Raw genomic sequence first — 14763 nt, forward strand, 5'->3', positions numbered from 1 at the left:
TTGGTTAACATTCTGCTAGATACCTGAATAAGTTTTCACTAATCATAATTCAGGGAGAACCATAAAGCAAACTCGTTGAACCATTTGGGAGAAATAGAACGTAGGAACCACTTTTAGTATATATCTTTAAAAACAAAAACTAAAACAAAGCCATGCTAGCTTGAAGGACAAACACAACCTTTTTATTGCATGAGAGCTTTCTAGCTCATGGATAGTTATGTTTCATAACTAAACTATCCAATAAAGTCCCCATTTCTGGTCTTATTGCAGCAACACTTTATGACTGAGTATAGAAGTGATCAATGGATAGAAACTTACCTTCATGATGTGATGTTGGTGTTTCGAAGGAGATAATCCTAGAAGTGGTGTGCAAGTGAATATTGTGTAGAAGGGAAAAAAATGGCTTGCATAATATTGTCACACCTAAATTTCTCTTCTTAAATCAGTTGGCTAGGCAGTGGGTAGCAGAAATCCAATGTAACTCAGAAGATCTGTCCTGAATAAAACACAAAAGAAGAAAACTGAAGAAGCTGTACACAATAACAAGCACATTAGCTCTACACCTGAAATTATACTTCTACCAATAGCCATATGGACAGTAGGGGCCAACAAATAAATCTATATATAGTTTTTTTGTTAAATTGGGATTTCCTTGATATTAAAAGCCCTCTCATGTTACAAAGAAACACCATGAATAATTAAAAAGAGTTAACAACAAAAAGGACAAACATTATAGAAAAAAATAATTTGAAAACATATTCAGTTAACTTTAGAAAACTGTAGGAATCATTGGATTATAATTTCATTAAAATTTGGAAAATCATATATATTATAAAATAAGTGATCAAACAGGAAATGTAAAATGACCTAAAACTAAAAAAGAGCAGACTAGGGAAGCATAAATATATTGCTTAAAGTACACTGTCCTTCTGTACATATTACACCCATCACTGAATACGTTTCTTACCCATGGTCTCCTTGACCTAATCTAAGCAGTTCAGCTCCTGAGGGTACCCCTTGTGGTGGGCCATAACCCTGGTGTCAATTTATACAGGGAACCTGCTAGAAATCAGCATTTTTCTCCCAGGATCTTTTTGTTTCTTTTGTCTTCCTAGTGGTTCAATTATTTTTTAAATCATGCTAATTTTTAATTGTATTATCTTTATGAATTCAAATAAAATTATATCAAATTATATTCTACCTTTATTAAAACCATTTTTAGAATTGTAAGCAAGAAGTGCAGTGGTATTGGAAGATTAATGTTTTTCTCCAATAAAGTTTATTCCTGTAAATAGCATGTTATATGTCAAAATAATAAATTATCTATAATTATAAATAGAAAAAGGCACTAGAGACTTGAAAACCTCTGCCACTAACCTGCTCTATAACTTGTAAAATCCACTAATATTTCTGGTTGTTAGTTATCCTAGTTATAAAATAATGACATAAACTATATTATCTCAGTCTTCCATGCCATTGGTATGATTTCAAATAAATTTGCCTCCCACTGATTACTTTCAGTACCTGAAGATTATTTTTCCTGTTTGAGCTTCTTTGAATATGTTCGATTACTACAAAATCAGTAGATATAGATTTTTAGTAAAGAAGGCACAGAGAAATGCTGGTGATTAAGTATCATAAACACTCCTGCTTCTAGTAAATATTTTAAAATATTTAAATATTAAAAATATTTAAATATTTTAAAATATAGAAATTTAAGCATGTAATATTCACTAAGCTCTAAATTGCAAAGTTAAGGGCAGTCATTATTTTTTCTCCAGTACTAGTGGAAACCCACATCTGGATTTCTAATACTCTTTTCTCTAAAAGCCCAAAGCTACAGTTTATTATAATAATACCGCACCTGTGAATAACGCGTATGAATTATAAAAGCATATCATTCATAACTCTTTATCACTCAACAGTTATTCACTGGCAGCTTGATCTTATGTAAGAGAGAATGATATTGAAATGAATATAAACTTTGGAGTAAAAAACACACAGTGTTCTAAAAACAGGTATTAATAACTGCTTAATCGATCCAGTGTACTATGTGGTGGGCATATAAAAGTAAACCAATGTCCCTAACTTCAAGTTCATTTATAGTTGGTTAGAGACACAAGCAAACCTACTCTGGTTTCTTTTCTCTATTTTTTGGTTATAGGTTTTGTGTTTTTAGAGATCCAAACGTGTGAAAATAACTCTGCTCTATTATATTTGTTAATAAGATTTTTAAAAATAAAATTTACAGAGGGATTCAAAGATGTCAATGTTGATGTAAATGATAGTAGCTGCTACTCATTTAATATTTATGACAGCACATAAAGCTGAGTTTTTTCATACATTGTATTATTTCATTCTTACAACTGTATGACTTCTGTAATAACAGGTGGGAAAAAAGAGGATAAGAAAAAATATTCAATTTGTCCAAGGATACAGTAAAAGTAAGTTGCAGTGAGAATCTGAATTCTGATCTTTTCTGCCTGCAAGGTTGTCGACCTTATACTATACCACCTGTCCCTATAGTCTTTATGTTTAATTAACAGAAAATTATGTGCAATACATAATCTTAGTATAATTCTTCTGCATGTTATCCATTCCTTCCTTGCATCTTGAAACATATATGAAATGCAGAGTAGGGGTAGAAATATTAATTGTCAGTATACTGTGAAAGAAATTGTATTAAGGTTGTTTAAGTTCACAACTAAATATTTATAAATATTTTATGATTAACTTGATAAAATAACCCATTGATTCAGGTTATATACTCATGCATTATAGAATTTCATAATGAGTTAAAAGGGACGTGCTTTCTGTGCTTAACACAAACTTGAATTTGGAGCTTATATTAGGAAAGCAGAAACAAAATATTTAGAAAATTCAGATATTAGCCAATTACCAGATATTCTTAAAGAAATAGAATGTTTTGAGAATTCTGAGAAAAATAAACTCTGCTCTCGGTTTTCTAAGTAATCTCAATTTCAAAAATAATTGACTTTCTGAGAACAGATTTATAAACAGTAGAAAAATATGAAATATGTATAAATAGGAGTACAAGCTTATAAAAAATAGCAGTCTACTACAGAAAGAGCAGAAGGTTTCTAATAATGTTGAGAAAAATATATATAACTTTAACTCCATTCAGAGTTAGATTTTAAAAATGAGGACTAAATAAATGTTTACTTTATATAACTGAAAATTTTAAATTGCAAAAATGACATTTATACTTAAAATTATACAACTAAGAATTATTATGTCAGATGAAAAGCAGATACTGCTAGATTGGAATCAAAATTCAAGAATCAGGAAAACTCAGCAGAAAATGCATAGCCACTTTTATTAACTAAATTCCCAGGGTTACAATTATTATATCATGATACTAAAAACAATTAAACTGAGGGTGATTTCAGATAAATGTTTTTGATGTTATGAATCATAACAGCACATGAAGGCAATCTGCCATAAAATAAAGGATAATATGTGCATAGCTCTATAACTGGTGCCCTATATCAGTGTCACTTATGTAACTGAAATTAAGTGTCATGAAGGTAAATATGTGTTAAGTGTCAGGAGCTCAGCCTAACTGGGCAAGATACCTGTTAGGTGTGGAGTAGCCTATTAAAGAAACAAGCTAAAATGGAAAGAGTTAAGCCTTTAATCACTTACTGCAATGGTGTAAGCAAAAGCGTAAAGCCAGAGAACACAATGACTCTCCTCTGTTTTATTTCCCTTATGAAGTCATGCACTGGTTCAGGGGCAGGTGGATCAGCACAGATGTGGGGTTGTCTCACTGTTTAGGGAGCCCCAAACAAAAGGATCTGAGAGTTTTGTGAACCCCAAGGATGTGAGGAGGACAAGGGGGAAGCACTAGGAGTGGACAAGTGCTAAGTATCCAGTCAGAGTGGGGAAAAGTCTATTCAAGGTGTCTCCCTCCTCACCACATGAGGAACTCTCACCACAGGCTCTTAAAGAGGGCCTCAGGTATGGAGACCTAAGAGTGAAGGTCCTGTGAAACCTGTCAGGTACAGCCTTTGCAACTGAATATGGTCAGCCATCACACAGAGGTTTTCAACCAGGAGCTGGACTCCTCGGTAAGCATATATTTGAACTGTTAAACAATGCTTGATAACCAGTATCATGATCAGAAAATGGTGTTCGAAGTTTCCATTCTGAAAAAAACGGTAATAAAGGATCAAGAGATTGTGAGAAGTAAATACTTAACTGGAATGTTTTTAGAGAAACTTGAAAAACAAGATATTCCAAAGATAAAAGTCAGAGAATACAATAAATGACTTTTCTAGGTCTGTTCATATCTTTGAACAGTACTCAAGCAAAGAAGTAATCAATATGAAACTTTCCTATTGTGAAGAAGTATTGTACCACAGTAAAAAGCCTCAGTTCAAAAAAAGGTAGAAAAACTACTCTGAGGGGAGCCTTTGCCTCTCCCAACAATAAGCACTGGTCACTGATCTTCCATATCACCTCCAGATGACTAAACAGGGCATCAAACTGAACCCTAGCCCTACCACTGTGAACCACTCTCCATGAGTAACCTCCTATTAAAAGGAGGGAGAGAGGAATGGTTGTGTGTACTTCTGATTTAAATGCTGCATGTGAACAAATAAGCCCCTATTTTAAGATTTGGTATAATCAATGTTTAGGTTAAACAAGTGCATTCAGGCTATAAAGAACATTAGGAAAAAGTATAAAAGATATAAAACATTTGGAATGATATGGTTATTCAGTTTTTTAAAACCCCCTTAACTGATAAACACTGAAAAGAGATGAAAGAGAGGAATTGAGGAGAAAATGCAATCTTTAATGAAATAAGAGATTAGCACGATATAAACCATAAATTATGTTATACACCTGCCTAATACCATGAAATATGAACTAGAATAAGAGTGCTGAGGTCTGGTATACAACTGCTTAGATATATAAAAAGTTCCGGTACAAGTTAATTGATAGTACTCTCAGCAGTAAGAAATGGCCAGGTTAAAATAATTAGTCTAATTATGATAGAGAATAAATTCAGGCTGAGCAAATCTTGACTAAAAAAAATGGGTGCACTCACAATGCAGTGATGCTGACCTGAATTTGAATAGTGGTCAGGAAGATGGCAGGGATGGATGGATTTGGAAGCAATTAAGGAGTGAAACTGGCACCATAATTTATGCACTGTGGAAAGTGAGGAAGAAGATGGAGTTAAGGATATCGTAAAACTTTCTGGCATAGTGAAATTAAAGGTAATAACATTCCTTGGAATAGCCACTTTATAATAACAGCAGACTGTCGACACTGTATGGAAGGTGGAAGTAACAAGTGCCTTGGAAAATATGGACTTGGAGGCATCTGTGGACTATTCTAGTAGAAAATCAAACTAGCGTTGATTTTGGTAATGTCAGAAATGGCCAGGGATCATCACTAGGGTGAACCAGAAAAACCAGAGCAAGCACACCTGAGGAAATAAGAGAAGAATACTTGAGAGGGTATGTAGTCCACAGAAAACCACAAAGGTATAGCCAAGAAGGAGATGGGCCTTATTTTCATCCAGGATGTCATTAAGGTATTCAGAGACTAAGGAGTCAGTGTGATAGGAAGAGAGATAATAACAGAACAGACTACATCATTCTGTACACTTCTTTAATTTCTTTAGGAAAGATCATATCTCAGTGAGAACTGGCAATTGAATACCTGCCTGAGAGAAACAAAAAACCTGAATATGCTCAGTGCTGACTCTGAGTATGAAAAACTTCAAAAATTATAGAAGAGCCACTTGATAATATTCTCAGGAATAGTAAACTTAAAATATCAAGAAAGATTTTGGTAAAATCTTGAGGGAGGGGAGGGCTGTGAATCTTATTGTCTTTCATTTATTTAAAAATAAGTGAGATGATATTCTATCACTAGCTCCACGTGGACCATGAGAATTTGTTTGAAAGTACTCTGCCTGGTTAGAAGAAATATATATTGTGAAATAAAAGCGGAACCAGTTTCATAAAATTGCTGTTATATGACTGTGCAAATATGAAAGTGTATATGATATATTCATACATAATGTATACATCGTGATTTATTGAATTAACAAAATTGTGACAGTGAGCTGAAAATTAGAAAAGCTGAAAAGTGGAGATCAGAAGAACACCATTGGAGCTATTAAATTCAGGAGCACAGAATTATAATCACAATCCAATGATCAACAAGCTGGGGTGGGGAAGCTCTTGTTTTAGCAACTCCTTTGTGCAGGCAAAATGATAGCACTCAGACACTTAACCACTCACGCTGGCCTCTGCAACTATGTGTTGACATCCATGCCTCTATAACCTTGCTTGTAAGCAGTTAAAGTCAAAAGCAGTGACAATATGTTCTTTCTCTGACTTCTGCCTTTCAAATCACATTGAAGTGCATTTACTGTGTGAAACATAATTACTATACAGAATGCGAGTTGTAAGGAAATCTGGCAAATGTAACTTTTTAGAATTCTGGAGACATTAGTAAAGGAAAAAGCCATATAAGAATAGATGCAGAATAGCCATCTAATTTATCAGAAATACATATTTTGTTTTCCAAAATATACATTTTAGAATTTTTAAAGGAAAAAGAATATAAAATGACATAATAGAAATGTAGCTAAACAAAAAACAAAAGAAGCATAAGAGTAGATTATACTATTAAATGCTTATTCTTTAAGCTAAGAAAGACTCAAATTCTTAAAACATATAAATTTCTCAAAATGCTTTATAATAATTAAAAATAATGTACCAGTATATCACTGTTTTACAAAATTATAGCCAGAACAGTGATTTTATCAATTAGTGCACAGGGCTCTTGTAGCTAATCAGTTGTGCAATTACATACTAAAATAGTATTTCCTTACTTGTGATAATATTTTACAACAAATGCAGAGTTTAATGTTGTGACATATTCCATCTAAAACATAATTTTACTTAAGGAAGCATATGTCAATCTGAATAGCCAAATCACAAAGTATCAATGGTCTATAACAATTTATTTGAATTAGAATTTTTGTTTAAATGGAGTTTGTCACAATTGATTTCATCAGTAATTCTATTTGCAACTTATCTATTTCAGTAAAGTGAGTTTTAGTAACTGTCCCAATTTATCAGGATTTATATAATTATCTTGACTGTTATAAGGAAAAATACATCAATATATATTTTCACAAAACATGAACAAGTGGAATTTGAAATCTAAAACAGATTAGTAGTATCCCCAAAATGAAATACTTAGATATAAATCTAACAAAATATATATGAGCTATATGAGGAAAATTATACAACCATGATGAATGAAATCAAAGAAAAACTAAATAAATGGAGAGATAGTCTATGTTCCTGGATAAGAAGACACAATATTTTCAAGATGTCAGTTCTTCCTAACATGATTTATAGACACAATGCAATCTTGAATTATTATCATTTTTTTTTGTTTTTTAAAAAATTATAATTATTTTAGCACTTTGCTATATTTTGACTATTATAGTCTAAATTAATAATCTTTATATACATGGTCTAAACTATATTAGTTCATAATCTCAATTCTCTCTAGAGGAAATAGGAAATATAAAATAAAAACAAATACAATGGTGAGGATTTTGAAAGTCTGTCTTATAAACCGACATTATAGCAGGATAAGCTTAGTGAGTAACTCATACTGACTTGAACTTTGTGACTGTCCCTATTGCATAAGAAATGCATACTTATTTTTTGTTTTTTGTTTTTTCCGGTACGCGAGCCTCTCACTGTTGTGGCCTCTCCCGTTGTGGAGCACAGGCTCCGGACGCGCCGGCTCAGCGGCCATGGCTCATGGGCCCAGCCGCTCCGCGGCATGTGGGATCTTCCCAGACCGGGGCACGAACCCGTGTCCCCTGCATCAGCAGGCGGACTCTCAACCACTGCGCCACCAGGGAAGCCAAGAAATGCATACTTATTAAAACTCCCAGTTATAAAAAAAACTTACCTGTCAAATTCATGAATTTTAAGAGACAGTACAGTTATAGGTCATGCCTCTAGTGTTTTGCAAAGCATCTACTATTTAATATGCAAGAAATAATGAGAAGAGGAAATAGTTAACAGGCACAGCTATGCAACATGTAGGTAGAATTTTGGTTGTTGAGACTCAGGATTTTTCAGATGAATTGAGACAAATAGGGTACTGAATGGAAGAAGGAGACAAAGACCTAGAAAGGCTTAAAGTTTCTGAGTATCTTTCTTATCCTTTTGTTTAAGCCTATAATTAAAGGTATATGATTCCAACTTTGTTGTGCTATAAGGATCCTTTAAATACTGGTCTGGTTTTCTTCCTACTGTACAAGTCTGTATAAGGATGCCCTAAGATATTCAAAAAAAGAAAAAATATATAGTATTTTTTTATTCTGTTTATGAAGAAAGATAAATTGCCTTCTGGTACTATTTTCAGGTGTATTTATGTTTGTTTCCCATCCTGCCTCATCAAGACTTCTCTCGGAGCTTCTAATTTTATTTCCTTCAATTAGGCCAAATAGTATATCAAACATACCTTATGTTTAGTCTCTAAATATCCTAACAAATCTGATTTACTTATCACGCTGTAATGACAGTTGTTCATATTGTGTTATGCAATTTTAAGATAAATAAATTACATATAATGTCACTCATTAGAAAGCAGATCATAGCGGAACAAAAGACCTGCTGCACCTTACTTTTAAATATAACTTGTGTTTTTTGTGCTTGTTCATTTGTTTTGCATCCGTTCAAATATACTCAACTTCAAATAATATGTAACCTAACTGAAACTGCCCCAAAAATGTACTGGATCATATTGCAGTAAGAAGGCTGCAGCAATTTTGCTCTTTAATTTCACATATAATGTGGTTTTCTGAACCTTAACAAGAAGAACAAAGGTTTGCCAATATTTCTTAGCAAACCACTGCTTTGGGCTCATTGGTTTGCATCATATGATCATTGTAAACCAGCCATTGGCAAGATGGATGGAATTACCTGTACACCAATCAGAGCCACCTGAGGAGCTGAACTGCAGTCATCTTTAACTGAATACATGTGCTGAGTAATGCAGAAGCATAAAGTTGAGAAATAGGTTTCTGTAGAGTGATGAGAGGAGAAGACATGCAGGGCAGACAATCAATAATAGCTGCTTTAACATGTTTTAAAATATTCTCCTTCTTTACTCACCACTTTTAGTGATTTTTGTTTTAAATGCTTCTATAGGAAGGGAGAGTTGTGTTATATGAAGCATATCAATCCAGATATTCTGTAGTGTAAAAGGCTATTAGGTACATTTTAACAGGCCCATATATTGTTGTTGAGAATATCTGATTTCTGATGAAAATAACTTTTGGAAAGAGTTATCCATCAGTCTCCTATTCTGTACCAGAAGAATATACGTCTTTGAAAGTAGTGTCAGAATCATAGTTTTCAATAAAAGCACAATACAAACGTGTACATAACACTAAGATTAGACAATTTGCATTTTTTGCAATGACGGTGACACAGACTTTGTAGAACTATTTTCTCTTGTGTTTCAGAAAAAAACACTAACTGTCTAGACCACTTATATTACTTACTTCTCATAAGACATGGATTGTGTAAAGTAAAAATAGTCAAAATAGTATATTCTTTTTTTTTAATACTAGACATGTTCAGGGCTATTTTCATTATTTGGGAATGAATACTATCTATGAACACTGTACACATTTCAATCCAAAGTTAATTGTTAAAAATGATGTGGAAACTACTGATATAATAATATCATAATTTAAATCAAATATATAATGTGGCATAATAGGTCATATAAAAGCAAACTTATTAACCTAATACCTTAATATTCTTTATTATAAGCCTATGAGTTAAATGAAGGTAGAAGATATTATGGATCCCATCTTGCAGGTGCCTAAACAAGCTCATATATGCCAAGCTCACGTGATACAGTAAAAAGGCGGGACTAGATTATCTTACTTTTTGTTCATGATGCTTTCCAATTAAGAAAGGATGTTTGAGGTAACTGATTTTGGTAGACCACAAAACAAAAAATTTAAAGAAACCCTGAAGTGTCATAAAGTGATATAATCAATGGTTTCAGTTTATCAAACTGAAAGAAAAACATTTCATTTTGTGAGGACTCTATTTCACTTTCAAGAAGGTAAATGTCCAAATGGTGATTAGGTTAATACTTTTTCCACTTTACATCAACACTTTTCTTGGTTATTTATCTAGCAAATATTTATTAAAGATAATTATAAAAATAAAGAAAAAGCATGGAAAAGATAGTAAAACCAAACAAAATTATTGCACCTAGACAAAAATCACCTTTTATATTTTGGTGTTTTTTTCTCCTATTATCCAAACATATATGTTATTTTGAATTTCTATTTTAACATGGCATAATGACTAAAAATGTAATTGGGGAATTCCTTTTGCTTTGGAATTGTTTATTATGTTATATCTATAAAATAGTATAAAGATATTTTACTTTATAACTTTATTTACACTTTTTATATTATAAATATTTCATGCAAAATTATTTGTATTCCTGATTACCTCCATAAAATTATTAACTATGAAACTATTTTTCATATGTATGACTCATTTTTTATATTAAGACTCCAGTTTTTAGAACACTTCAGGTTCACAGCAAAATTAAAAGGAGGGAACAGTAATTTCCCATATACTCACCCACACACAGGCATTGTCCCGCATTATCAACATTCCCCACCAGAGGGGTATGTTTGTTACAATTGGTGAACCTACACTGAGATATCATCAAGGTCCATAGTTTATATTATGGTTCACTCTTTGTGTATTGTATCTTCTATGGGTTTGGACAAATATATAATAACATGTGTCCACTATTATAGTATCATACAGGATATATTCATTGCTCTAAAAATCCTCTGTACTCTGAGTATTTGTCCCTCCCCTGACTGCCAAACCCTCACAACCACTGATCTTTTTACTATCATCATAGTTTCACCTTTTCCAGAATGTCATATAGTTGGAATCATACAGTATGTGGCCTTTTCAGGTTTACTTCTTTCACTTAGTAACATGCATTTAAGGTTCCTCCATGTCTTTGCATGGTTTGATAGCTCGTTTCTTTTTACCACTGAATAATATTCCATAATTTGGATGAAGCACAGTTTATTTATCCTTTTATATACTGAAACACATCTTTGTTGCTTCCAAATTTTGGCAATTGTGAATAAAGCTGCTATAAACATCCTTGTGCAGGTTTTTGTATGGACATAAGTTTTCATCTCTTTGGGGCAAATACCAAGGAGTATGATTGCTGGATCATGTGGTAAAAGTATGTTTAGTTTTTGAAGAAACAGCCAAAGGGGCTATACCATTTTGCATTCTTATCAGCACTGAATGAGAGTTCCTGTTGCTCCATATCAAATGTTCATTTTTGTACTGGGTTTTTTATATTTTAGTTAGTGATCTGAAAAAAATATTTTTAAAACTCAGGAGGTTATATCTTTGTCTTTTATATGATTTACAAATATTTTCCAATTAACAGACTTCTTTAGTTTTTAGTTACTTTTTGCCATACAATTTTTATTTTACTCTGGTCATGTTATTATTATTTTCTCTTATAGCTTCTTGGTTAAACGTTTAATGAGAAAGGGCATTATCACTTTGATTCTATAAAATACATTTCTTTTTGACTCACTTTTAAATGTCTTTGATAAATTTTATTTCAAATAATTGGAAACTTAACCTGATACAAGATGTACAGTATAAACCCAAATTTATTTTTCATAGGTATCTACCCATTGTTTAAATAGATTTATAAATAATTCATTCTTGATGTTGCAGAAGTGCAATTCTAGAAATTTCATTCATAGGCCTTTATGTGAATAAACTGAGCAGATAGATGTATCTACTCCCAATGTAAAGGAGAAAGAGGATGGTAAGTATATATTTGTTAAACTGTTAAAGAGCAATGTGATTTTTAAAAAATTTGTAACAAATTCTTTGATGTTTTCTATTTTATTGAATTACACACTCAAAACTTTTGACAGATCTATAGCAACGTGTATGATTGCTTAAGCAATCCCCAATTCCTGTCAAATCATACCTTTTACTGTGTAAATGTATATGGTCTGTGTTAAAAAGTAAATTAAAATGAAGGAATAATTAGGGTTGATATTTGATATCTCTGTGATTTTGAATGAATATTTTCTGGAATTCTTAATCGTTCAATTTTGATGTGTATATGTGTTTGTGTGATGGGAAGGTGATGTAATTATGACAAAATAAATTAATAATTAGAATATTAGAATATGTGGATAAGTAATAATCTGTGGCATGTTAAAATAAATCTTATGTTTCAGAGGCAATTTCAGATTCCTTTCTCAGTACTTCTTGTCCAGGAAGAGCCATAGTTTGTTGAATGTGGGCATTGGGATGGCAAGGAATATTAAAGACACATCTTCAAAAATGGAGCTTGGCAAGTTTAAAATTGTGCATTCTAAAAAACATCTTATTTTTCTCTTTAGAATGTAATCTGTGATATCTATGAAATCTCACATTTTATATAAATATTCATAACCCCCCACATTTTCAAAAGGCTAGCTAATATATTCCTAGAGCTTCTGCGGAAACTATTACAACTCTCTCAGCCATTAGCAAACCTCACAATTGTTAATATTACCAGTTAACTATAAAAAAGATATGTTATTGACAAGTTTTACTCTGATCAAAATTTTGTCTACAAATACTTTTAATGAGACTCTTGTGGGAGATTCCTGCCAAATATGTTCTTAAAGTGTTTCAGAAATGAGTGGCAGCTTTACATAATAATGGTATTTTTGTGACATGATCACTTGCCAACTTAGGAATATGAAGACAGGCAGCAAGCCTTCAAACACATTACTGATTTTTCCATTAGTGTTGCATTTATGTCATCTGCCCATATATTTCTGTTCACCAAGTCCATCAGAATTAGAATGCAAATAGACACAAAAATAATGAATGTTTAAGAACATTTATGGCAAAAAGTGGGGGAGGTATCCCTGTTCTAGTGGCCAATGTATGTACATAATACTGTTTTCAGAAGGAAAGGAACTGAGATTATTTTCATCAAATGAAAAATAGGGGGAAAAAAATCACACATAAGTAAGTAACCCTGCATCTGAGAAAAAAAAAAGATATTCTTAAGATTAATGCAATGTGAAAGATAATTATGTTTTGAAATGATATTTGTTAATTGTGATGGTTACTTTTATGTTTCAACTTTGCTAGGACACGGTACCCTGCTATTTGGTCAAATACTGGTCTGAATGTTGCTGTGAAGGTATTTTTCAGAGATGAACATTTAAATCAGTAAACTGTGAGTAAAGCAGTTTACATCCATAATGGGGGTGGACCTCATCCAATCAACTGAACGCTTTAATAAATAAAGACTGACCTCCTCCTCAGAAGAGGAAATTCTGCCAGTAGAATGCCTTTCGACTTGAGCTGAGGTATCACTCTTCTTCGCTGAGTCTCCAGACTGCCAGCTTACCCTGAGGATTTTGGATTTAACAGCCTCCACAATCCCATGAGACAATTCCTTAAATCCTCTATCTCTCTATCTACATATACATATTTACATATTTACATATTATATGTAGAGAGAGAGAGAGATGCACACACACACACACACACACACCCTATTGAATCCTATTTGTTCTGTTTCACTGGAGAACCCTGATTAATAAAACCAGTATGCTAGAAAAATAATCATTTAGTATTTTTAAACATGTCAAATTATAAACTTTAAATGTGAGATAGTTCTGAAGGCACTTGGAATTTTAATGCCCAAGTGTCACAGAGTTCCAGGCTGACTGTACTGACATAATGTCATTCTTCCCTCAGCATCCAGTGTCATGGGTAAATCCTTTTGAATAGTTAATTGAAGTGAGACATATTGACTCTGGTTATAAATGGCTCTAATTTCTAAGCTGGTACTATTTTTAAATGGATAGTTGTGGGGTTATTCATTCACTCAGTAAGTGGTTCTAATGAGTAGCAAAGAAGGAAAATCTCAGTGGACAGAATTTTATATTTTATAGCTCTTGGTTTTTGGTTTATTGTATTTCTTCATTAGAATACAACTACCATATTAATGGTAAACTCATCTCTCTTATTAGAGACTGTATCCTCAGGGCCTACATCAGTTCCTGATAAACATTAAATTCTCAGTAATCTGATGTGTGTGAAATGAATAAATGAGTAAAATAATATGATAATTTTTATAAAACATCTGGCAAGATTCACCTGGAAATTCCACTCTAAGCTTCTGTTAGTAAAATTTTAAACAAAAAAAAAATTGATACTGACTTAAGAACAAATATAATTTTAAAATCTATTTGAAGACAGGACTAACCAATCACAGTCTAGAAGGTAAGATATTAGAAAACATGTACCACAATTCCTTTCTAAATTTTCAGTCCAAATTATCTTTTTGTTTGACTGTTTTAACTAATCTTTGCAAATATTGTAATGTGGTACTCATTAAAATCTGGAATTATAAATGTATGTCACTTGTTCATTCTACCCAAATACAATATTAATTCTAAAACTCCTAGGACTATAAATGTCTTACCAACATAGTCCTTGTACCTAGCAGAGAGTCTGGCACATAACAGGTTTTCAATCGGTAATTTTGAATGACTGAACAAATGAAATATTTAATAAAGACTTTACATATTTGAATAGGCAGTTGTTTATCAAAATGGATAAAATGATTGTGAAATAAACA

This window comes from Neophocaena asiaeorientalis, unplaced genomic scaffold, assembly GCF_003031525.2.
Source record: "Neophocaena asiaeorientalis asiaeorientalis breed wild unplaced genomic scaffold, Neophocaena_asiaeorientalis_V1.1 scaffold726, whole genome shotgun sequence".
Taxonomy (NCBI): domain Eukaryota; kingdom Metazoa; phylum Chordata; class Mammalia; order Artiodactyla; family Phocoenidae; genus Neophocaena; species Neophocaena asiaeorientalis.